At 39.7% G+C, this 26,554-nt stretch overlaps 1 long non-coding RNA gene across 2 annotated transcripts in view; it reads right to left on the bottom strand.

The window, feature by feature from the left end:
* Positions 1-565: 565 nt before the first annotated feature.
* LOC131961690 (uncharacterized) overlaps positions 566-26,554 on the bottom strand; it is a 252,713-nt gene continuing 226,724 nt past the window's right edge. The window contains exon 4 of one of the 2 annotated variants that reach the window (XR_009389876.1): positions 566-1,295. This is a non-coding gene — a long non-coding RNA (uncharacterized LOC131961690). The remainder of the gene's footprint in view (positions 1,296-26,554) is intronic. The other variant, XR_009389875.1, reaches the window with a different exon arrangement.

Genomic DNA, 26,554 nt, shown 5'->3' with positions numbered 1-26,554 from the left:
AAAAAAAAAATCTAAACGTAAGTAACACATTTGAAAAGCATTGGATACATTGTTGAAATTTCCAGCTTCTACAATTGGTTGGTAGCAGCAAGTTTTAAAGTGTAGCACCTTTCAACAAGGGCATTCAGAATGATCAGCAAAAATAATAAGGCAAAAAGGCATTAAGAAGAGATACAAATAAGGTAAAATAGGAGAGGACAAATTAAACAGTAGAATCAAAATTACAGTGCAGCGCCCAATATGAATATATTTAATTAGAATAAATGTATTCATATTTAACGATTGGTGTTAAATGACATCCACTTTAAAATAAAGTAAATTAATAGGTTTCAAACATGGCGGGTGGTATCACAGATGGGTAGTTTACCTTATCTGATGTATATTATATATATATATATATATATATATATATTTCTCCTATAAGGAAACTTCATGTCTCACAATGAGGGTGATTACAGTGGATATTTGGGTCTTAATGAAAGATTTTCTGTAATGCCAATCCATCACGCTGATACATACCTGTCAAAAAAAGAGAACAGAAATGTGCCATTGTAGTCAAGTGGTCGTCATAAGACTTGACGTGGCGCGGCTGGTGATGGGGCTATGAGTGACAGCTGGTCCCTTGATTGTCAGCTCAGAACTCCCATGACCTCCTGTGAGTCTGTTTGTACGCCACACATACAGTAACATGGTCTCCTACCAGCGAAAGATTTCACATAAAGGACAAATGACTCAGTCGATACGCAGAGATGACAGCGTGAATACGGAGGAAAATGACAATCATTTTAATCTTTTGTCCGTATTTCAGCTGTATATAAAGAGAAATTCAAGCAGTGTCGTGGAAAATACTTTTCAATGTAGTCTGATTGACTAAAATAGCATAAAGAGTGGTTTTAGAAATAACCAAACGACCAAACTATTATCCCCTGCGATAGTAGATGGACGCACATTTTCTACAACCCGTCTAAATTTGAATAATATAAACAGCTGGCCCTCTGTGCTTTAAAAAGCAAACCAGTCAGAATTCTCAAGAGCTGAGATCCTACAATGTCCTGGTGGCACGTCTTTGTGTCAGCGAAGCACATTCATTACGCCTCCTTCTGTCTATTTCATACAAGGCATCAATTTGAAGATGTGAGGTATCACAGTGCAGAAAATGTCACATTTTCCCTGTCAACGGTGCCAATGTTTCTCTTTCCGAGGCCCGGATAAAAGGAGTGGCCTCGGCATGCATCTCTGCCATCTTTCCATTCCCCACGGAGATATTTGAGTGCGAGATGAGTCTCCCCTCCATGCTGTGTACACAGAGAGAAAAGAGAATTGGTGCCGGCGCATACATACTTCGGAAGAATAGCAAGTTTTTCCCCCACCAATGGAAACGAAGCAAAAGTATTCAATTTGCAACATCTGCTTCACTTCAATAATTCATTGCATTTGAATGTTTTATAAGTAAACTGTGTTATCTGTAGAAGGTGAATGTTGCATTGTAGTGGGAGCTGTTGTAACTTGGCTTTGTCTTTCATAAACAAAGATGCTGATGTATTAGCACACACTGTTAACCCTTTCCAGCTTGACCTCTAACCCCTATTAGTTTTTTTTTTAACTTGTTAGCACTGGATGATTTGGCTTCAGATGCCAAGTTTTGCTCTATATAGTTTAGATTTGAATGATTTCAGCTTTGATGAAATTGAATTATGACGATTCCTCTGCACATTATAGTTGTTGTCATTACCGCCTGAAGACAATAGCCTAATAGGATCAAAAATGAGGCAACAGTGATTTCAGCCATGCAGCCCAGCTTTATTAACATCCCTTTATCTCTGATATCATCAAAAGGCTATCATCAACTAAAAGTTAACAGCACAAACCCTGAGCTCCTCTATCTCCTGAATGCGACGCACCATCATTTGCTGTGTTTTTTCTGCCCCCGTGACTGATTATCATTACCTTTTCTTGCAAATACCATGCTCATTACGTTAGTGTACAGCCAAAACATTAGTAGAGGGAGCCTATCTCTCTCCCATGAAGGGAGAGGGGAGGAGAAGAGCTATGGAGGCAGATTTTCCCCTAGCCTCAGCAGCCAGCCCTGGCGCGCTTGGCTATTAACCACAATGAACATGGGCTTTGTTATTAACATCTGTTCATCAGGGATCGGGCCCAGGCCTAATCACCCCTCACACCTTCTGTTTCTGCACAAGAAGAGAGGCAATCAAGGGCATCATTTGGCAGCTGGCTGGAACTACTAATGCTTTTCTCCTGCTCTACTCTGCCCCCCCTCCCTTCATCGCCTTTTCTCTCTTCACTGCCATCATTTTTTCCTCTCTTTTCTCCCCTTATCCTCAAAAAATGTCTCTCCCAACCTCTTATGGGATTATGTTATTTGAGAAGAAAATACACACATACAGACAGGCTTGCACGGAAAAACACGAACACACACACACACACACACAGACACAGAGGCAGAGAGTGAACCTTTGATAGCAGCGAGATGGTAGATTTACTGATGGCCGTAACAGTCCGGCGCCATGGGTGGTTCACATGAACTCAACCTCATCTCAGTCTCTCTCATGTGTTCCTCCCACTGTATCGCAGGCAGATGTTCACAGGTTCATATCAGCCCCCAAAACAACGTTCAGACAGGGTGTGAGAGAAAAAGACACAGGAAGAGATAGAGAGAAAGATGTGAGATCCAACAATGGCGAGAAAGCAAGAGATAATAGCGAGATCGACAGATTACCAGTGGGAGATACTATATGTCAATAAAAAAAAAAAACACTGCTGCAGATTCATTCCCAGAGCTAAAGGAATAGGTTTTTCTGAAGGTAAAATATGTGACACTCATACATCTAGGGCAGCAAACTATTGAGTTACTTCTTTTTTCGGTTTCTTTCATGATTTTTATTTTTTTGGACGTTTCTGGCTCTCTGTGCATGTTTGTCTGTGTCAGTGCTGTTGCGAACATATGATATGTATTTTTCTGCTGCGACTTATGCCAGAGATTGCAGCATTTGTTGTCGTCGGATTAATCCCTTTGTCAGCTCCGGCCTCTTGAACACATTGTGTCTCCTTCTGTTACCCACAGGAAGGAAGGACTGGGGCATCTGTGTTTGGGTTGGCTATGTCTAAATCAGCACTCCTTGTCCTATCGCACTAAGGCTACACACACACATACATACGCACACACACACTGTCTCTCTCTCTCTTCCAGTCTCTCTGAATGTCTGTTTCTAACTGAGAACAACATGTCCTCTTCTGTCTCAGTAGAGGGGCTTCGCAACACAAAGCCCTTTCATGTGTGGATGTGGGTCTGTGATGGCTGTCACATTCTGGCTAAGTTCTCCAGGGCTGTCAGCTTGAGATGATGTTTACCAGGATGCTGCTGTCAATCAGAAAAGTTGCTATTATTGATATTGCTTTGCAATATTTCCTTGCTGCTGAAGGGTTGGTTCACCCAAATGACAGAAATTGTTTTAGAGTCAGTATCTCAAGACCTGGGCAGATAAAACTAAAGCAACACGTCCTTATACTTAAACAAGAGAACAGATTGTTTAAAAACATTTATTACTTTTATATTGTTAGACAGTCAAGTGGCTGTTTCATTGTCACATGGTTAATGTTGTGAAACACAGCTACATGGTTATGTTTTGGCAACAAAACTACTTGGTTGGGTTATGGAAAAGATCAGAGTTTGGGTTTAAATAAGTATGAGATATAGTTACGGTGAAGTTCAAATAACTCAACTTTGACTTTTCGTTGTACGCAGGGTACACACACCTGGGTGAAATTCTATGTTTTTCTATGTTTCTACCCATCAAACCACCCTGACTGTGGACTTTGTCACTCTTTATACTACATCGCCTGAGCTCCTTTGCTCCCATCATGATTACTACATGCAAGCAAGCCCCCAGCAAAAGCTTTGAAACCAGTTTGACATTGTGGCCGAACCATGTAATCAAAACTTCTGCGTCCATCACATGATGCCAAAAATACTTTTTCACACATACTTACATTGTGAACGAGAAATATACTTATGAGTGTCACAACCCCCCATGTTATGACTTGTTTTACTCTCACAATTAGAGCCATTCAGTCCAATAAAATTGGAAATCTAGAAGAGCCGCACAATTGAATTATTTTATCCCCATCCAAGTTAGAGTACTAAACTGAAAGTTAGCTGGCTCGAACAGCATTGTCTGATGCCCATACTGCCCTACCAAGCCTAACTGCAGTAACTACAATTCGGATCGAAATTGAGTTATAACTAAAAATGAACTCCTTGATATCTGTTTTATCTTGTGACAAAGTTTTAGGTTTAATTTTTTTTCCTCTTTATTACAGAGAAATAATGATATAAAAATGTGCAGTAACTACAAAATCCAACTCAAAACCAAAGCAGACTGCAGTAATTGCACTTACCATGGTCTACAAATTTAAACATAAAACCAAAGCAGATCTGATACAGTGTAGTCTTGTATTTCTTCATTGTGTTGAATAGTGAAGACAAGAACATACATTTTACATGTATTTGATATGGAAATATTATCTAGATAGTGATTAAGTAAAAAAGTAAGATAAGATGATACTAAGACGAAAATATAACATTACTTTATAAAATTAAGTCTAAAATACACACATCTTTTGTGTTGTGAGTTGTTAAACACCTCAGTACACAAGAAAATCAAAATGTTTATTCGCTGAAAACAAAATATAAAAGCTGAAAGAAAAACAACATTGTAATTACTGTATCATGTTTGTGCATTACTATTAGAACCTTTTACAGCGATGCAAAACAAGAGTGCAGTAACTACATTTTTTGGGTCAAATGTCAAATAAATCATCATGATTTTTGAACATAAAAATTACATCAACACATGTAGAAATAAGTGTCATATCACCAACCTACCTATAACTCATTTTGCTGGCCATTTAAAAAATGTTAAAGCAGTTTTTCTCAGTTTTACCCTTTGCGTACTGCAGTTAGGCTTTGTAGGACAGCATACTCCATAGATGATCCAGGTAATTTTATACATGGAAGTTGAACCTTGTAGCTTAAAAAAATCTTGAAAGATTGCAAAAAGTTTGTAGACTTGGTGATCTATAAAAGCAAAATGCAACAATGGAAACAGTTTCAGCAAACAGATGTCAACAAAGGAGCATTTGACTTCAACTTCCACTGGAGCGTCTGCCCCGCAGGCTTGCGTTAGTGCATGGAAGCAAGCATTAATTATTATTTTCTTTTGCAGATTTCTTTCTCGAAACACAGTTAACATGTGCGATATATTTGGATAGAAGCCTGACTACTGAGTGAAGTGACACCACACGAGGCAATTTATTAGAATTTACACAGCTCTCTCTGGAGCCACAAACACTTTATACAACAGTTTTTCACATTAGCAGAAGTTCTTATCAAAAACTAAAACAAAATTTGCTGTGTTGCTTCACAAGTTTTACATTAGAATACTAATGAACAAATTGAGCAAACTATTTGGTAACATTTCTGTTAACAGTTACTCTAAAATTGCTTCACTTGTTATGTTTAAAGTACAAAACTGAATGTTTTGTGTCAATATACCTAATTCTGATTTAATTTTAATCCTTTCCTCATATAGATTTTTCACTGTGTCATCCACATCCAAAACTTAATGCATCCATGTGTTCATGTAGATGTGTTTGCATGTTATTTCAGTGTATATATATATAAATTTGCCCCCCTGTTTCACCGTCCTAATTGACTGCAGATATTTGCACTAAGCTAGGCTAAAACAAGCTTTCTTACATTTAACACACACACAAACACAATACAATCTCTTACATCCCCCGCCATGTGTACTACTGCTAAGTGTGAGCAGGATTTCTCTAATTAGCCTGTTTGCAGGCTTGGAGCATCACTTTTAATGAGGTATCAGGTCCTCAAGGTCATTTCCGTTTTTCCAGCTTGTGTGTACGTCTTTGTGTGCGTGCGAGTGTGTGTTTTCTCTTCCCCTCTGTTTGTTTGTGTTCTCTTTTTTAATTGAAAAATGTTGACTCAGGTTGTCTCCATCTGTTAAGTGAGGAGCAGCATGACCGCAAATAATTATGACCTTTGCAGTCTGTCTTCTCCCAGAATGCCGTTCTGTCATGGAGAGCACTGCTTGTGAAGGAGAAAAAAAGTGTTGTTGCACTTTCTTTATGAATACAAATATATTACCTGAGGATACTTACCAATGTGCAATCATTTAGAGAATTGACTTTGAATGTGTAAAGACTTGTTTCTTCACCTTCCATTGTCATTCTTCCACATGTTTGTCTGTAATTTGTATTTGCTTCCTGCTTTCACTCTCTTTTTCCATTTCTAGCCACAGGGGTCAAAGATAACGCACTCTGTTGACGTTAGTCAACAATAGCTTTTTGGTCATGGCTCACAACGTCCACACTTTACCTCCACAGACAAGGGTCGTCAATTTTATTGTTTAAAAGTCATTCTGACTCACATTTATTGACTCCATTTTCTTTCATTTCTTGACCTAACTACCCGTTCAGTTCTCGTCTCCTTCTCCCTCGATGGCTTCAGTGCATATGTATTCACCACGCAAGACCTCTCTCATTTCCAGTGTTCCCTTCATTGTTGTCTCATTCTTCATGGGCAGTTCTATTTCTGTAATGGTGCATGGTCAACCATTATCTCTCTATCACACATTTGTCTGTCTAAGGCATTTGCCCATATACAGATGGAGCTTTTCACCTTGGTGTCACCTAGACGTATCTTGTCCACAGCATTGTTACCTGTCTGAAGCCGAGCCTCGGCTTACAGAGCTAACACAGCTAGCCAAGCTAAACCGCCACCCACATAAATACCTGTGATTCAATGGAAGGAAGCGTGCCCACAGTGGAAATGATAACAGGGGAACTGGTCTAGGCCTATATAGCCAGGGGAGTGCTAGTGTCCCTCCTCTGTCAAAGTAAAAACAGTGAGGTGCTAAACACCTTCCATCCCAGCAGTGGCGGGGGGCTCACAATGCCATTAGAAAAAGTGTGGAGAAACACTTGGAGTGTCAATTCCTCAGGCTGGTTATACTGCAAGTCTCTGTGTGTCCAGGGATGCTATTGTCATGCCAGTAGGACAGAGAGACAGGGGGTGGGTGCTCTAGGAATTATATATTGTGGATCAAGGAGAGATGGGGGGGTAGGGGGTAGAGGTGGGAGGATGTGAGAGATGTACTGTGCTACTGTATATGTGGTGACCCCAGGATGGCTATTTAACTACTTACCGGCAGGCGCGGTGTAGTGAGCAGCCCACCAACGCAAACAGGAGCGACTGGAACATGGTACTAATGACTGTGCATGCATTAACATACACACAGACGAGTGCATGCAATGACAGAGACATACACTATACTGCACACACACACACACGTACAGAGTCGCACGTGATAGCAAAGAAAAGTAGACCGGGCCTTGATGGGTTAAATGGCCTCGTCCCCCCTGTGTTGAGGGGGAATGTGCTCCTGTGCTGTGAGCGATCGCTTCCTCTCTCCGGGGCTCCAGCATGGGGCCAGACTGGTGGCTGTTAGCTGGAGATGGATGACTTCTCATCCTGCCTCTTCCGACAAGTAGAGTGCACGGGTAGAAAACAACACAGAAAACCTGAACATGCAGCCAGGAGTAGCAGCTATTTATACAGTGGGCAGTGCACTATGCAGCATGAAGAAAAAAAAAATATTGAAAAATCATGACGAATGACTCACATAGATTAATTAGCGTCAAGATTACGGTACTGGATTGCTTAAAATAACATATTTCATTGCTATATTACAATTCCATCACATGGGGTTGTTTGTATTGTTGTGGAAGATATAGCAAAGGTGAAATCTGCTATCAAGGTATATGTCATTTGATGCTGTAATATCAATATATGTATACTGTAGAATGGAGTAAGGTTAATTATAGGGGAAATTCAGTTGAAATTATTTATAGATCAAATAACCAGGTAAGATGTCTGTTTTCGCTTACGCATGGAATCACACAGCTGATAATGATCTTGTGATTCCAATACTGTCAGAAAGCAGTAGGGATTAGCTGATAATGGGAAATCTATATTAGTATGTATTATTCTGATAATTTAATTATAGCCAGTAAATGCAGTTAATAATACATAATATATTACTATATTAATAATTACAAAGCCCATAAACTAACATGAGTAGCATCTACACACTGAGATACAGCATGTGGAGGTATGCATCTTTAAGTTTAAGTTCTTCTTCTTCTCTGTGTTTTTTTTGGTGGATTACAAATCTTAAAAGTTGAAACGCTGTAAAAGCTTTGATTTTTGTATTCAGACACATTGGACACATTGACATGTCTGATCTGACAAATTATGTTAAAGCGCTTAATTTGAATTCTTAGGAAAATTCTGTGTAAAAGCCAAAGTATGTTTGTGATGTTCTTTGATGTACTTTACTTGAAAAAATGTTGTGTTATAGTTGTGATGTTAGTTAGTTAGATGGAAGTTCTTAGCCTTTCTTATGCTCAGGTGTGCATAAACTACATGTTATGAACTTCCTTTTTAAATAAAAAAAAAAGAGAAATTATCAGTTATACTTGGGCATGAAAAGCAGATAATTAGTTAATGTATTGGCTGCAGAAAAAATCTATATCACGCATCCCTATAAAGCAGTCCTGATTATTTATTTGCAACAATGCAAGCAATGACTTTACCCACCCTCAGGCAGTCACTTTTCATTCAAAATTCAAACTACCGTTGTACGTGAGAGAACTATTTGATCTGTAATCATCCGTTTCATATTCAAAATGTATGTACAAGCGCAACAGGACAGATGAAAAAAAATAGTGGATGAACATGAGGCTGTTTGCTGACTCAATGAAGTGCACCAGCCTGTCAGTAATGTTAGCGGTCTGTAGTGAGCCAGCAGAGGGACTTTGAATAAACGTTAGTTCTGCAAAAAAAGGTTCAAATCAGGCTGCGAAGGTTATGGTAAAAATGGACTTAATGAATTACATTTTTAAGAAACAGCCCAAATACACTGATTGACATTAAAGTGATGGTTGCCTTGGTATAAACTTGCAATATTTCTTGACTGTTTGGTGTCATGATATGTATGGAGTGCTGCATGAATGAGCCCTAAAACCCAGAAATAAGTTATTAATGTTTAAGCACTTCAGGTTCCCTTGTCTAGAAGTCAATGGGATTTTTGAATGGACTTTTGGTTACATGCCTAAAATAACATATTTGGTCAACACAAGCTTAAAGAGATTTTTCACATTTTGTTATATGATGTAATAAACGCAAGTACATAGAGCATATAAAGTAAATATCAAGTAGAGACTACAGACGTTGTTGGGGACAATGAACATCATCGCTAGCTTAGTGGTGGTGATGTCGAAGTCATGTGACTGTGGTGTAGTTAGTTTTTAGCCCTTAGCTTTTTATGTCTAGTGATTGCTTTTATGCTTCAAAAATCATAAAAGTGGCGTTCATGTGTGAAGATTTTTTGTTTGTTGCAGAGCCTTTTTTTTGTAATAATAGAAATTCAAATTGAAAAAAAAAAATGTTTTCCCGGTTGGCCGGGAAAAAAAGACATCACCCCCGCAGTATCCAAACGACATAACGCTCAAACGTAGTCCAAAATATAAAAAGAAGGGGAAAAACTTTCTGCTCAGCCCATATGTTTGACCACATGAGTTACTACACTTCATCTTCACTCTACATGGTCCAAGAATGGGGGTCACCCTCAAAGCCCAGTACAAAGAGCGGACTGATCCTGTGGTGTTGACTTTAACATAATGTCCCACCTCCCCTCGACAGTGTTCGGAGAGGCCTGAACAATGTATCTAAAGTGAAGTTCTCTCAGCAGGTGGAGGTTCAAACGGGTCCCAGACCAGAGGCACCTCGGGAGGGATCGGATGGCTGCTGCTTAAGGCCTGGCCAAAGTTTGACCCACACTAAAAAACAGGCCTGTTCCAGACCATTGCTGCTCTCCCCCTGCTAAAACAACACCAGGGAAAGTGTGCGTCAATATAGGTATGTTTGGGTGTAAATGGTGTGTGTGTGTGTGTGTGTGTGTGCGGTTATGAGTGATGAAAGAAGGGCATGTTAAGGTGTATATGCACCTGAAAACACTGACCCAAACTTGGGTAAACACACAAATGGCCACCTCATGGGTTTCCTGCTTTGAACTCGTGTGATGTGCAGATGAATGTGTCAGTGCACAAACATATGACCCGTGTGTGTGTGAAACATTCTTCATGTGAGGTCAAATGTGTTATAGATCTACATGAGAGCTTGGTTTTAAAGTTGTCCTCAAGTTAAAGTTGTCTTATACTGAGAACTATGATTCCAATATATTGGGCAATGTGTGAAATGTAAATGAAAAAACTTCAAAGCTTCAAATTCAGAATTCAATGTATATTTACAAAAGAGCAAAAAGTTTATCAGTTTGCACAGTTAAATTGAAGATATGTGACAAAGGATTAGCACCTTATTTGATTCTGTTTGTTTTTCTTACATTTTAGACAACATCCCAACTTTTTTGGAATGTGAAACTGATGCAAAAGTGGTAATCTAAACTTCCATGACGATTTTATAACTCTTATCCTTATATTTTCTTAATTTAAAAGGAGTACAAGTTGATGTTTTAGTGACGGAGGCACATTCTTGCCTTTACACGAATGATAACTTTTAGGTTTAACAAAAGGTAACTATAAAAAAAACTGCAAATAGGTCAAACATGCGATATGGCTGAGACTACTGAACATCTTAACGGCCGTTGATGGCCACCAGCTGCTAGGCCCCGCCCTTTGGTCAATGACTGATGGGCCAAACTTGACCTTCTCTCTTAGCTGCAAGGGGTACGGGGCTGGGGGATTGAAAACATCCTCTCGGAGTGATGGCTGTTTCAGGGGCTGGAGACATGAGAAACATGGCCTGCCAGTCACACACTCTCTGTGCTATCAAAAAGAGCCAGCAGTGGCATGCCAGACATGTCACCCATGCGCCAGGCAGACATCGCAGGCCAAGCTGAGCCAGCAGGACGCCACCGCTCGACTAACTTTTCCAGATAGAGAGCAGTTATATTTGCAAAGAGGTAGCAACAATGTGAAGTTTCTAAAAATTTTGAATCCAAAACCTTCACTGCCTATTGCAACACAATGTATGTATGTATGTATGTGCTGCAGCTGAGAAGGCTGCAGAAATCGACACCACTCTACTGTGGTTTCTGCTTCTTGGATTTTATCCAAGATACAGCAAGACATCTGCTCCATTGACAGAAATGCCATAGCCTAGCGACTGGCAAAAAAAATAAATATGCATGCTGTCTGTCTATGTGCATGTAAGCATGTAGAAACAGGAATGGTCCAAAGATCTTATTCATAATATATCAGAGAGGACTCAGTACATTTTCATTTTTTTGTTGTGAGATTGAGCAAAAGCAAAAGCAAAAAAAATATATATACATGTTTCTACTTCATGGGCTCACACACGACACACAAATATAAAATACACCCTTACAAGGGATACATAGATATATGTTGGTACCGATAAGTTATCGGCTGATACTGGGATATTTATAATATATGTATTATTCCAATAATAAAATGAATGCTGATTAATTATCAGAAAGTAATACAAAGCAAAATGGCCTTCAATGACTTCACAAGTGCAGCATCGACCCACTACGATACAGTTAGTGACAGTGACAAGTCAGTGGTATAGAGTATTAATACACTTACATGTCTGATTTGTCAGATTATGTTAAAGATTTATTTGAAGATTTATTCTTAGGTAAATGCTATATAAAGTATATGAGTGAAGTGCATAAGTGTGTGAACATATTTTTGATGTACTGCCCAGTATCAGCCAGATTATCGGTTGAAAAAAACTCCATATTGTGCATCCCTAACTCTTAAATATAACTATACATTTAATCAAAAATACTGTTCTGAATGTATGGATTTCTGTTGAGGATATAGAGTAAACAATATTCAGTGATTTTAGGAAACACGTGAAAAAAGAAAGGCACAAGGGAAGGGGTGGGGGCATAACGGTAATAGTACCTTTGATTGTAATTGACAAAAAGTCTATTTTGGGGGATATGGGGGTGGGTTATGTTTGATTTGCTGTTGATTTGCAGAGTCCCGCAATTTAAATCAGCAACATGAAGTCTAAAAGGCATTTGGGGGTGATTTTGCTTTTGTGAGCCATGATTCCGAGACTGAATGAACAGATCTAAAAATATATATTTCCTTCTGAAATACTAATTTTATGTTTAGTTGTAACGATTTACAGCAGATTTGACCGAAGTTGACTTGCGTGTGAAAGTATGAGATCCAAACCAATCCCTGATTACAGGTCCAAGTGATTACAGTCCAATGGACTCCCTCTGCCACCTCAAAAAGACATTTTGGCTTTTTTACGTTTTCAATGATGGGAAGCTCCGTTGATCAAATTGTGGCCGTGGTTTGTGATGACCTAGCAGGAAAAGTGACATGTGAAAGTGTCACAGAGATCTGGAGAGATTTCTCTGTGTGGAAGCAGGTATGACAGAGCGAGCTGTGCAGTCCCACTGAATGAAAGGAGCTTTATGTGACTTGGGGATTGGGTTGAGTTAGCCACATATAATGTTAAAGGGGACATCTCCTGATAGTCATGCTTGAGAAACGGCATGAGAAAATGATGTGCACCCAGGTGGTCAAATGCTCTTTTTGTCTCTCAGCAGACAACCAGTGCTGCTTTTATTGCTGTTCATCACTTTAAAGGAGGACCCATGGCGGGTGTTTACGGTTCCTCGCTTCCCCTCGGTTCTGCATGCTTCCATGCTCCCCTCGCCAAACGAGCAGGGGCTTTTGTTGTGGCAGGGGAAGTGAAAACTTGTAAGGGATTATAGTATATGAAATGAATATATGGTGTGTGAGTAATAAACCATATATCTATTCACGTCAAGCTACTTGGAGTCCAGACGATTCTACATGCCTCTCATGAGGACCCCATATGGGCACCCAATTTAATTTATACAATGACAGAAAAAGAACACTCAATTTATTTTATGCCATATTATACGTATACAATAGAGGTCCTATTGGGCACACAGACTGGAACATATTGTTGCCAGTCATTAGGCCTGGATTAATACTTCCATAGATATACATAAAAACCCAACAGAATGATATTGCTCGGAGTTGGCATCCATAAATTGTGGAGATATAGTGTCGCCAGATAGAAGGCATATGGCCATGGTAGGACACTGCTCCATGTAATTGAGGAGCAGAGCAAGCAGTCCATAAAGATGCCAAGACATAGTTAAATATTTATGTAGATGAATGGAGTAATAAATAAATGGTTAAATGAATAATGGCTCGACTAACGTGATAGCAATAGATAAGTCATGTTTTATTCAGGATCTCTAACCCGTTCAGAGGGAAAAGAGACGTTATTCTAACGAGTCGTTTGTTTAAATTCCCTCTGAGTGAAAGTAAAGAGATGGAACTTTGACAAAAATGCATTTTTAATTATCAGTTTAATATCTTATACCCTTATTAAAGTTATACAAGGGCGACTGTACAAAGTTGCCTTTGGTGATTGCAGGTAATATTTCTTTTGCTTGAATCACATAGTTTCCTTTGGAAAATATCACTGTTGAACAGTTATGTTGTAAAATCTGAGTTAATCAGCACAGATCCGAGCTTCATATTGTAAAATTAGTGTTCTCTATCTAACAAAACCATTTCCTCCCTTTATAGACAGATGAAAGTCGCCATGTGCTTTTCTGGGGATATTGTATGTCTCTGGACTCCCCACTGAGCTTGACCAGATTGCTGTTTAGGCATGCCCTCTACAGGCTGAAAGTGGAACTGAGCGTCCACAGGCAAAACTGTCTTCTGGGATCTTCTTTTCACAAATGACTATGAAGGCGTTATTAATCAAATTAAAAACATTATGTAATTTAGTTTTCAAATTGGCAGTTACTATTATTCTGCTTAATTTGAAATATATATTTAAAAAAAAATCCAAATCCAAGAAGTGAGCCGTGTTGTTTCTGCGTCACACCCTGAACCTTTGAGATACTTTCTCGAGTGGACACGAGGGAAAAAACTGTCAGCAGCAGAGACACAGAGTCCCACTGTGAAGTCAGGACCATAACAGACATGAAGCTGTCCACAGTATGCCATCAGGATTTCACTCTTTGTCCTTCAGATTCTTTCTTCTTCTACCCATGGATGAAAAAAATATTCCTTTGTGCTATTTCACAGCCACAAACACAGTTTATAATAACCCTAGTTGTCTCCTATAAAGAGACCACATGAGCTCAGAGTCACAGTAAAGGTAAACATTTATTTGTTTTTATTGAACAAGGGGACAGTGTAAATTATATTTGATGTCATACATATTTGCCAGCATTCTGTAATGAATAATTTCCACTGAATTGAAGTTATTTATAAATTTGCTGGCGACCGTCTTGATGTCCCTGGGGCCCTGAGGGTCCATATACATAGCCATAGCCACTGTTAAAGACCCCATTTTACTGTACAGTGTATAGAAATATCTGAACAGATACAAACAATAGCATTATGTAAACATGTTTGCTTGGAATGAGGAGAAATAATTTTGAAAGAAAAAAGTAGAAAAAGGGAAAAACTCAGCAGGATTTCATGATTTCTCTGTAAAAACTGCATGATATTTTGGTGGAGGAAATAATTTTCAGGGGGCATTGTTGTTTGTGTCCATGTGCTTGTTTGCCTGTGTGTTGACGAGTGTGTGTATTTTTCTGTGTATGGCTGAGTGTGTATTTGTCTAGCCTTTGAAGGCTCTGTCTTCCCCTGTGTGTCTTTATTGTGGGGCAGCTGAGGCCCTGCCTGTAGCTCTGTCCAGCACTGAGACTCAGACACCAGCTGCATTCACCGTCACAGACCTCTGCCGGCTTTTGATGTCCGCGCTGCTGCCCAGCCCCTGACCACTGAGACACCGTGTATCCACCAACCATCTCCAGTAAAAAAAAAAAAGAAGAAAAAAAAGACAGAAACAACTCACTCCTATTTATATGTTTTTATTATCTAACGGGAGAGGAGAATTTGTTTGATATCCGTGGACAAAAAACAAGCTGTTCGGGTCTGGGCACTCTGGGGTGTCTGACTGATTGACTGCATGGGCAAAGTTCCCAGGGTCTGTCTTTGTGTCCAACTGCTTTTCAAACAGCCCCAGGCTTGAGAGAGTTTTGCCTCGGGCAGAAAAATGATAAATTAGAATTACATTTTACCAAATCAGAGTGTCTAGGTTTGGACTAGAAAGGTGCAAGAATGAAATGAGATAGCCTTTTATCATGTGGAATCAAAGGACAATGGTGTTGACGTGAATGTATTTGTCCTTTTGGAAGAGTAATCATATGAATATGCAAAATAAAAGACAGGGCTTCCTGCTGATGTGTTGATGCAATTGATAGGACAGTTTTGAATTTGATTTGGTTTGTAGTTTACATTTTTGCACATTAGCATCGAGACGGGTAACCTAAGACACTGGATTCTCTTGATCATGTGCAGTTTGTCTACTGAATGAAATTACCATCAGTAATAATTGGTGTATGAATTCATTTTAAAGCTCATAAACTCATTCAATGTTGTTTTGGCATGATATACTCCTAAGCGCAAAAATGAATTAGGCAGGAAAGAGACACTTCAAATATTACTAATGTAGTTTCTTCTTGCTATCCACACACCCTTCTCACTGCAATGCATTTTCCAAATTAAAGTCAAAGAAGTGCTCAAACTTGGGCATACCTGCCTCTAACTTTCTCTCCCTCTCCTCTACTTAGCTACTCTGAGTATAGGCTGTCCTTCAAGACAGCAAGGTGAGTATAGAGCTGTCCAACCTGGGATGAGTGGAGCAGAGGGGCAGGCATCAAAGACAGGGCCTCTTAAGAGAAAGAGGGGGAAAAAAGAGGGAAAAAAGAGCGAGAAAACAATATGTACTGATCCTATTATCCTCTGTGGTTTCATAACGGAGGTTTTAGAGACAATGTTTGTATCAGAGCCTCTCAGAAATTCACCAGGTATAATGACATTTCCATCACAGGCTGTGCTGCACCGCAGACAGATGACACAGACATCCGTGTAAACCCCCGGATAGCAGCTCGCTTCACCGTCGTTGTTAGCCTTAAAGCCCTTGCGCAAGCAACTCACAAATGCCTAATGGTCTTTATCATAAATATCAGTACTGCAAAGGTTATAGTTAGATAGATTTGTCCCTGCGCCCCATTTAGTTGCATAGCAGACACTTTTGACTGATGCTGCTTTCAAATAGGTAGAAGCACATTGATAGAGGAGGCTTAGAGCTAAATAACAAGTAGGTTACTCTCAGGGTAATCTTAATGCAGGTGAAATATCTGCTCTTGTGTAAAGGTTATCTCAATATAACTTCTACGTTGTTCTCTCAAATCTCAGCAACCTCCTCAGTTAAACTAATGGAAGACCTTGCCATTTCACAATAGCATGACTTAGAGGCGAACTTAGAAAACTGTCTGCATCAACACATAACCCTCACAAAGTCTCTGCAGCTGTTAGCTGGAGGACTGCAGACACACTGGAAAGACTATTTAAGTTTTGACTAATGGTTTACTCGACTGAATTATAATCACATGATAATATCTATTGACTCTCATTGATTTGCTATTAGAGGACTAGTTTAACCTTGATTTATAGCAGCAGACCTACCGGGTCCAAGGCCATAAAGGGATCATTGACAAGCAGCAATAGCCCTTCTTAACATGCCCCTAAGGTCCCCTTCAACACCGGATCAATAGCTGACCTCTATAGCCATTATTTACTGGCAATAGCATTTCACCTTTTTCTGAAAATGATGTACAGTATCTGTCAGAGTGGAAAAGGAAAACATTGTTCTTAACCTTGAGCTAATACGCTTAAATAAGCTGGAAGGAGAAATACAGGCACATGTAAAAGGATCTGATAATAGTCTATTTTTCTTTGACTACATTTAGGGCTGCAACTAATGATTATTTTTATTTTTTTGAGAGGCATACTGTGTTGTTTAATGTAATCGCAATGTCCTTGGTTGGATTTTTGGCAGGGGGAGGTTGTTCCATGTCATTCTCAGTCTCTCTCTCTCTCTGTTTCCCCTTGCTTTTAAAGAGATAAAAATGACCAAAATTAAGCCTAAAAAGTAAAAAAAAATCTATAAAATGTTTTAGAAAATTGCAAAAAACTTCCCAGTGTTATTCTAGAGGTCTTCAAATTTCTCATTTTGTCTTACCAACAGTCCAAAATGCAGAGATTTTCACTTTACTCAACATACTTGCAGATTGTTTAAGCCCTAAACATTTAACGATTTGATTGCAGGTTTGTAAATACATTAGTTGCTACACTGCAAACAACACCAGCTTTTCTCTCCACAATAAAAGCAAATTCAAATAATCTTACTAAATGTTTCTTTCTTGCAAGGAATAATAGCTGTTGTTATTGTAAATTTGTAGAAAGACTTGCCCAAATAACAAAAGTTAGTGTTGGATTGAATTTTAAATCTCCATGGAATGAATTAATTAATAATGGCCAAGACGTCTGTGCAGTAGTTTACATGCATGCTAGAGTACCTAAGTCAGTTGAATGCACTTGTTTATTAAAGCTGCGGTGGCTGCCCATTAAGGAGGACCTGGGGGGACAGAGTATCTCTCACAGAGTGACCTTTATTATGAAAAGAGCCTGTGGGTCATCGGATGTGACACATATGTATTAGGCTGATTAGGGCTGCAGCCCTGACCGAGGTCCGCAGGTGTCCAGCAGCGTGACACCAGCCTCTCTCTCTGTCCGAATTAAGAGTAAATGACGGAGGCATACATGTGACCTTTTTAGTTGGAGGAGAAAACGACTTTACTTGCCATCCGGTGTGAGGAAAGGCCGATTATTTGGGTAGAGCACTGTTTTCTTTAAGACAAATTGAGAAACGTCGTTTTTTTCATCTGTTTTAAAAAAAGAAGTAGTCACTCGGAATGTGCACACCTCTGCCAAGGCAAATGACCATTTCCAGAGTTGGGAAAGTCTTTCTTCTGACTTCGGTCTGCTCATGAGCTTTAAGTAATAATATGGAAACAACACTGACGCTACAAAAAAATATGTGTTGTATTCTATTGCCCAGAGCGTTTAAACAACACATTGAGAGCTGTTTCCAGTATTTGCACGACAACAGATCAGATGGGCCATGAAATATGATCGGGAACTCTTTTTTTTTTTTATTATTCCAATACCACACAAATGCAGCACAAGTGCCCTATCTTGCATTGTTATAAAAAGTGTAAAATAATTTGTGTATCTGCCCTGTGATTTGCTCCAAAATTTAATTGGTTCTTCCTCGGCCCATGCTGCATCCTTCCACCAAGTTTCATGAAAATTAGGCCAGTAGTTTTTCCGAAGTCCTGCTGACAGACAGACAAACCGCTCCGAACACAAAACCTCTTTAGCAGAGGTAAAAAATGATAACGATTTGATTGGGGGTGTAATCTTGGTATGATGAAGGATTTTTTGAATAATGGAAGCTAACAACTTTCCTAAAAGTTGTACGAGCACATGTCTGCATGCGGCGCGTGTCTGTCGGTCAAAAGAATCCACTCAGACAGGTGATGTGGGTGAGTAATCCATTAGAAGGATACAGAATCCCTTCCTCAGCAGTGCACAGTTTGAGTGCACTCAGCAAGACCTTGACAGGCCCCAGAGCCAGGGCCTGTCAAGCCAGGAGGCAGAGTGATGGAGAGCCCCCACCATGGTGCACTGGACCCTGGCTCTCACCCACGCACTGCCACTGAGGCCGCACACTCAGGGGCCTACGGTCACTGCAACACAATCCAGATGTACTCTACTGTGCGTGTGCAGGTATGCATGCGCTGGGCGTACACGCACATGTTCTTCTCACTAAGGGTATGGGACTGTGCCAGCAAAGGGTCAATGCAGATTAAGATATTTCCTGCCAGTCTCCTGTCTGTTTGTCTCAGGGGCTTACGATATTTCCATTATTGCAGGAGAATTCACTCAAATCCCTAAACCTTGTCAGCCAATGACATGCAGTCCCAGAGGACATTGGGCTTTAACTCTGAGGGACAATAATGAAAAGGCAACCAGCTCCCTGAAGACACACCACAAGCGCGGCACCAATATTAGCAAAGAGAGACAGAGAGCGGGGTTGTTTCTTACATGCAAAGTTGGAAACACAATTTTCTCTCTTCATTACTGTTGATCTGACCTGATAGAACAGACAATCACAAAGTTTTTCTTTACATAGACAGAAAACCAATGCCCTTCCAGTGTGATCGGGGCATTTGCCATTACAATGACTAATGATTAAACATAGAAGTTTGACCCAGCAAGATGCATCTTTATTTGTGTGTTTTTCTGCCCTTGTGCACACCTGCAAGACCCGTCTGTGTACATACTCATGATATGTGATATACCAGCTGAATGCTCAGTAATACAGTCAATGATTTCAAATTAGCAATAAGCCATCGCCACAGTGAACACAACGCTGTTCTTATTATAAATCAGATCTCACAGGACGTATTAAAGCAGAAGGAGAAGCTCCAACTTCACTAATTGGTGCAATGATTTTTTAAATAAGTGTGTGTGATTCCTTCTTCACCAATTGCAGTGAATAAAGACACTCTGGGTTGCTAGAAACTGAATCAATAATGTAGAGCACTGCTGTGTCTTTATTGCATATCTGGGGAGCTACCGATTCATAAAAAAAACCACATTACATTATGGGATTTGCTTGCCCAGGGGTTTGGGTTATTGAAATTTAAAAAAATATGTCTAACATCCTAGTCTTTTGTAAATATGTCTTTTAATTTGTTGGTGAGTGCGTCTATAATAATGATTCATTAAAGATGTGAAGTTATTAAGAAGTGATTTTTAGTTGCTGACACATTGCTAATCACAGCAGTGTCTGTAGTAACACTTAAGTTAAACTTAGAGTGTCAAAATATTAAAAGGGAATAATTTTTAGAGCAGTACTTTAGATCCTGTGATAAGCGAATATAATGACAACAGTTACTTCAAAAATATGTGTGTGTGCGTGCGTGCGTGTGAGAACCCTGCCAGCCTGAAAATCAGTTAGGGCTGTGAAATCCCCGTCAGTGCCCAGGGCTTAGGCATTCTGATCTGCTTGGGAAAGCTGCTATACACTAATAAATGGCATTCACCCGGAACGGTCACATTGTCTCACTGTAAATGTTCTGTTCATTTTTCATTCTTCTGTGTGCAGCAGTCTCACTCCCTCCGATATTTTCTTACTGAAATCAACAGTGACCAGATCATCACATCAGCTGCATAATCTCCTGACAAAAATCCCTCATTGTACTTGCTGCCGAAGAGGGTTGTTACTGAAAGAACAGTCTGACATTCAGGGATACATTTGCTGTCAAACCCACAGTCCGATGAGAAAAACTATATTTTAGAAAGATAGTTTCAGAATGTGTTTACTCCAGCAAGCAAAAAGACTGGAAGCCACAGGAAAGAGTATAAAAAAACTTCAAAAAACTCAAACATGGTCTTATTTTACATGTAAACTGTTAATTGTATTATTGTAACTGTTTATTTACAACCTGACTGTTTCACTGTTTCTTGCCCTGGCTCACTCACATAGAAAAGATGGAAGAAGATGAAAAAAAGACTTGTAATAAACTAAAAAATCTAGAAATATTATGTTCAAAGATATTCTTAGATAACATTAGGCACACTTAATACACACAAAATGCCACATGAACACTATTCTCTCTATAAAAGTGGATATTGTTTTTTTCATACGTCAGTAGTTGATTTGGTCAGGAATCATAATTGCTTCTATTACTACTACTACTTGGTGTGAAGCTGAATGTTTTAAACACTTATCCATTACCTTTAGCTCACTATTTCAACCATTAACATTACTCATAGCTAACTATTTTAACCTTTTATCCAATACTGTTATTTTTCACTGGTTAGCTAACTATTTTAACCTTTCACCCAGTAATGTTACTTTAAGCTTCCTATTTCAACTCTTTACCCATTAACTTATAGCTAATTTAGCCTTTATCCATCACTGTTAAAGCTCAATTTAACCAGTGGGCTAAATATGTAAACCTTTTACTCAATAAGGTTACTTTAAGCTACATATTTCAACCCTTTACCCATTAACTTAAGCAAATTAACTGTATAGTCAGTACTTGTGAACTACTTGAACCATTTATGCATTACTTTTAAATATTTCAGCCATTTATCCATTACTTAAAGCTCTGTTTCTGTGCCATATATTCATTACTTTGAGTTAACATTACCTGTTTAAACTGCTTTGTTTGCATGCTAACTAGTTTTCACACACTTTTACATAACTTAAGATTACAGTTGAGCTAATGTTAAAATGTGGGTATACTCTAATTAGTTGAGCTTCTCTACAATCTTTTCATCTACCCTCTTGCAAGTAAGAAACAGTGAACATGTTGGGGATTAGCTGCTAGAAATCAAGATAAAAAGTGTAAATAGCTCCAACTCTAAATTACTCTTTAAAGATATTCTCACTTTTGATGGAGCAAAGCTGATTCAAGTCTGAACCCAACATAAACCCTTTGGGGCACATACTGTAGATTTTTAAGATTTCACCATCAGGTATTTGTACAGCCGTATACTGACGTTTGCATAAGTTAAACAGCCTCCATCAAAATATCATTAACAACAATTGAAACTCTCTGTGGATCTCTGCCCTCTAGGTGTCAGGGCCGTCAGAGATGGTTATGTAAAGGAGGACATGATGACAGAGGATGATGCCTGTGTGAGTGTGTGTGTCTGTGTGTGTGTGTTAAAGGTGAGCGTGGTCGGTAGCTTGGACAGTTCGCGACCCAGCAGGGACATTGGCGCTCCGGCTGGGTAGGTAATGATATCAGATGCCACACTCCACAACAACAGGTGCCTTGGCACTGCCACCTTCTACCTCCACGCTGTGTCAATGACATCAACACCGACCCACTGGTTAATTATAGATCACCAATCCCCTGCTCTTCACTGTTTCAGCCATGAGAGGATCATGAGGCTATAGGGGAGATGTTCTGTTGAAGCAGGTTGACAGGTTTTGGTAAAGAACATGACACCGCAAGCTGACTTTTCCTTTGCCATCATGAGGTTTTTTTGTGTTCATGTCACAATGTCATACACCCACAGAAACTGTCAGTTCAGTACCATGAAATGATTTCAAACCATCCAACTATGTAATTCATTGGCTATACATTTCATAAACTTAAGCTTCAACCTGGTTTTCCCATAACTACAAAGTGAGCTAAATGGTTACCAATTAACCAGCATCATTGGACTGCTAACAAACAACAAAATAAATTATGACATTGTAGTCATAGCTTCTTATTTATGACCATAGATGCTATAATATGATCCAAAAAGTCGTGATTACTCAGCATAACTTACGTTTTTAGGTGTTCTTTGTCTAAGCCTGGTCTGTTATTTATACGTATCCGAAAATTAAGTTCATTATCCTTCATAAAAATCCCAAAACTTAAATGCATTGAAAATAAAAAACTCATCCCCATTTCATCCCGTCAGCATTGGAGATCATTTGCCATGTGTATACAAAAACAGAAGCATTGGAAGAAATGTGAATGATATCTTTACATGTTCGTATTTTCTAATAAACCCCCTAGTTTTCATTCACTACTGCACTATTTCCCCCCCCCATTTTTTATGAAGGACATATGATTTTTGTTGTCTTGTACCTCATATGCTCAGAAGCCTTGTGACTAATTCAGTAGAAGAGCTCAGCTCCGGGGTGGAGATTGGGAGCAGATTTAGGTGCAGCATTTGGATGACCATATGGAACTCTTTGTGGCGCCAAGAGACCATGCAGCTTGGAAACCTGATCACCATCTCCCTGGTGACAGCTGGAGCCTTTACACCATCAGAACATTTGTAGACTTCTAATTTGTCATAACCACCTCCTGTGGCAAAGAAATATGCTGCAAAAATTAGGTAAGCAAAGTTTGGAATTTCTGGGACGGAGCGAGATTTTGGGAGCCGGGCCAGGGAAGATAGCGAAGAGAGGGTTAGGAAGGGATGTGTCAGTGCTTATCTTATGCTTACATAATTCCTTCTTTGTATCTGATGAAGCAGTGATCTCTATGGGGGTATTTTCACTGCACAGAAAAAGAAAAAATATGGAGAAGCTTATGTGTGCAACCACACATGGACATTTCTGTCTCTGGTATTCTGGTAATACAGACAGACGGCTCTCAGCGTCCTCTGGAGGTATGAGAGGGGCCGTCCTTTCTCCTGTCCAGTCATAATTTCACAAGTGCGTGTATGAGTGTGTTTCTGTGTCCGTGTGTGCAGGTCATGTTCACGTATCTCTGCACCTCGTGGTTGTCAGTCAAGCACAAGCTTTCTCTCCCCCAAGTCCCTGAAGAGAGCTGCCGGTTATAGTAGCTTGTCAGTAAATATATCCCATTAATATTTCATGGAACTGTTATTTTTTGTTGCAGCATTCTCTTGGTGTACCTTGTTGTTTCTCCCCATTTGTCTGAATGGACCATGTACCTTATGCTCATCAACCAGAAAATACCCTCATTCTCCATCTCCAGTGTGTAAAGTGTTTTCTGCCTCAAGGCACAATTCTCTTGTCATTGTTGTACACTCAGAGCCTTGTTGTGGTGTGATGTAATTGTTTTGCTCGGGGACCTTTCGCATTGCGTGCTGAAAACAAAGGATTCACGCTCTGTACAAGTCTCGACCTTTTAAACTCAGTTAGAGAGCTTAAACCATAATTGTTTAGCTGACAAATTCATGACTCTCTAACAAAGGCTCACAGTAACAGAACAATAATTACTTGAATACAACTTGCATATCAGCGGTCAAATTGGTGTTGTGGGCCTGAAACGCTGGAGCTCCAGAGACTCAAATTCGTATTGCACTTACAAGAGCTCTGGGAAAGGCTCGTAGGATAGGATAGCATTTTCAAGTGAGAAATAGCCTAAGTGTTTTTTTGTTGTGCAGTGTTAATGCTCTCTAATGCTGATGGTTGACTCTCTGCAGGCAGTCCTGCAATTCTCAGGTGGGCCTTTCCTAAAGCACTAGCTGAATTAAGTGGATATGGCTTCGAGATTTTTTAAGTGCGTCACAGCATACAGACCGCTGGTCTACCGTGACATTACTTGGTTGTTAAGTGTTCTTTAGCGGATTACAGCAGGCTTTGGCATGTTTCTGACAAAGCAGAATGGGGCCATCAAAACCAGTTGGCCTGATAGTGGACGGAGAAGTGATAGATTCTGTTTCTTTTAATTTGGCTCAAGCTGGCTCCTCTGGGAGGAACAGCAGACAGAGAAATGTCCAAGTGGGCATCGGGGATGGTTTTTAGAGACAATAGATGGGAAGCCAGGCGTTAGGAAGCATAAAATAGAAGCTGTGTGGTTGTGTTTGGTTCACAGTGAGTGTGATGGAAACTGTGCCACATATAAAGCCTCAAGGCCCATTACTGTACATCGGTAAGGCACATTTTGCCAAAAAGAGACAGTTGTATTTATGTAAGAAAATGTCTTTTAATCCTCCTTTATTCAAAATAATAAATATGCACTAATCTGATACACTGGATCCGATACTGACCTAATAAAAAGACGCAGATGTAACAATGTTATATTTAGAACAATTTTTTTGTCAGTATCATAAGAAAAAAATGCTGTTTTTGCTATCAGTTCAATTTATTAAGTCCTGGTGGGCTGCTCACTCAGTTTTTAGTGTCACAGAATCACTGACCTCACTGTACCTTACATAATCCACACAGTCAGCTATACAGTAAGGCTGAAACTGACTAATATTTTTATTATCAATTAATTGTTTGCTCTATAGAATGTAAGAAAATATTGAAATGTATTGATCCTAGTTTAACGTTTAAGGTGATGTTTTAAATGTTTTGTGAATCTTTAACCCAAAGATATTTTGTTTAATATTTTATAAAACCGTGATAAGCCAATAATAAACAGCATTTGTTGCCATTTTTTGCAAGAAAAAATACTTTAATGATAAGTTAATGATCAAAATAGTTGGCACAGTTTTTCCCCCCAACTAAACAGTTTGTTAACTAATCGTTGCATGTTTGAAGATATTTTTACTTAAGGCAGGAACAAAAACTTTTGGCATAACCCTACAAAAGAGACGTTTTAAAAAAAAAAATCTAATGGCGGAACACTGCTTTTTTTCCGCATTTAATGCATTTAATCATTGAAACGGCTCCAACGATAAGTTTGGCAGTGTGCTGTAGCTGAGATCTTTACTTCTTTTATTTGTTCTCTGGATTCTGAATGAAACCTGTCAAAGAGCCACCAACCTTCAACCATTTCCTGACAAGAAAAATAAATCCTGTTCCATGTTAGCAGCCAGGCACAAAAGTCAGAGTGTGAACAAAAAAAGAGAATAAAAGGAATGAAAAGGACTGGCTTTAGAAATGCTCAGCTTCAGCAGCAAGCTAGCTGGACTGTAACTTAGATATGTAGTTTGGAGAGTGAGAGAGAGAGGGCTATGGATTTTAATCCGTCAGTCGATAAAGGTCAGTGCTCGAAAGGGCTTTATTCCTCAGCTCCACATCAAAGTGTAAATCCGCTGATTGCAGGCCCTGAATGGGAAGACAACAAGGCTCCATTTGTGGTCTGTTTCTATGGCTCAGTGTGTGTAAGACCCCGCGTGCGCGGACCCATAATACAGGGGGTTTCTATCAGGGGCCCCCTAGATCAATGGGCCACATGACCTTTGCATTGTGCTGCCGGCTTGGCCCGTGATGTCATGCCATCTATCCGGTGCTCCACTTAAAGGGGCGAAAGAAAAGCAAGGCAAAGTCCCACACCTTCCTCCCACTGAGCCACAGAAAAGACAGCATGAAAGGCATCATCTGCAAATGTATCCACCTGAAACAGGATTTATTCCCCTCCAAATACACCTTCACAGATTAGGGAGCTCTCTGAAAAGTGTGTAGGTGTTACAAATGAGATGCCTGCTGGTTAAATGCTGTATGTTACAACTGAATGTTGTTGCTGAATCACTATTTGAATATGTCTGCTGACGTTAACAAAAGTCTTGTTGGCTGATTCAGATGAGCCCTACCACTTCTGGAGTGTTGTTCTGCATTGATCTATGGCTATTGAAATTAAACATGGTGCAGCAGAGACTCTGGGCCAAGAGACAAGAGAAGCCTTCTCATTGTTCCCGAGTGAAAGGTCCTCTTTATAGTGAGGAGAGACGATGGCAGCTGGTAGGTTCTTCCCTCTATAGAAGATAGAGCACTTTCACAGAGTTGTGGAGTGCATTTGAATGGAAATCTAAAGAGGTAGGCGTGAACCATTTGTTTTGCTATGTTTGTGTTTGCTGTCAACATGTCTGTCTGTGTTGTGGGGCGGCCCCTTTTTACTGCACAAAGTGGCTAACCCCCCACAAACCCACACAACCCCACCAACTCTGCACCCCCCCCAAACCCAGACATAATCGCGAGGGAGGAAGAGTTGCCCCAAAAGAGAGGGACGGAGCCATCTTTGTTGGGCAGCTTTGT

The sequence above is a fragment of the Centropristis striata genome, chromosome 23 (genome assembly GCF_030273125.1).
Source record: "Centropristis striata isolate RG_2023a ecotype Rhode Island chromosome 23, C.striata_1.0, whole genome shotgun sequence".
NCBI lineage: Eukaryota > Metazoa > Chordata > Actinopteri > Perciformes > Serranidae > Centropristis > Centropristis striata.
The sequence above is the reverse complement of the archived record's forward strand: the minus strand, read 5'-3'. Positions and strand labels throughout refer to the sequence as shown.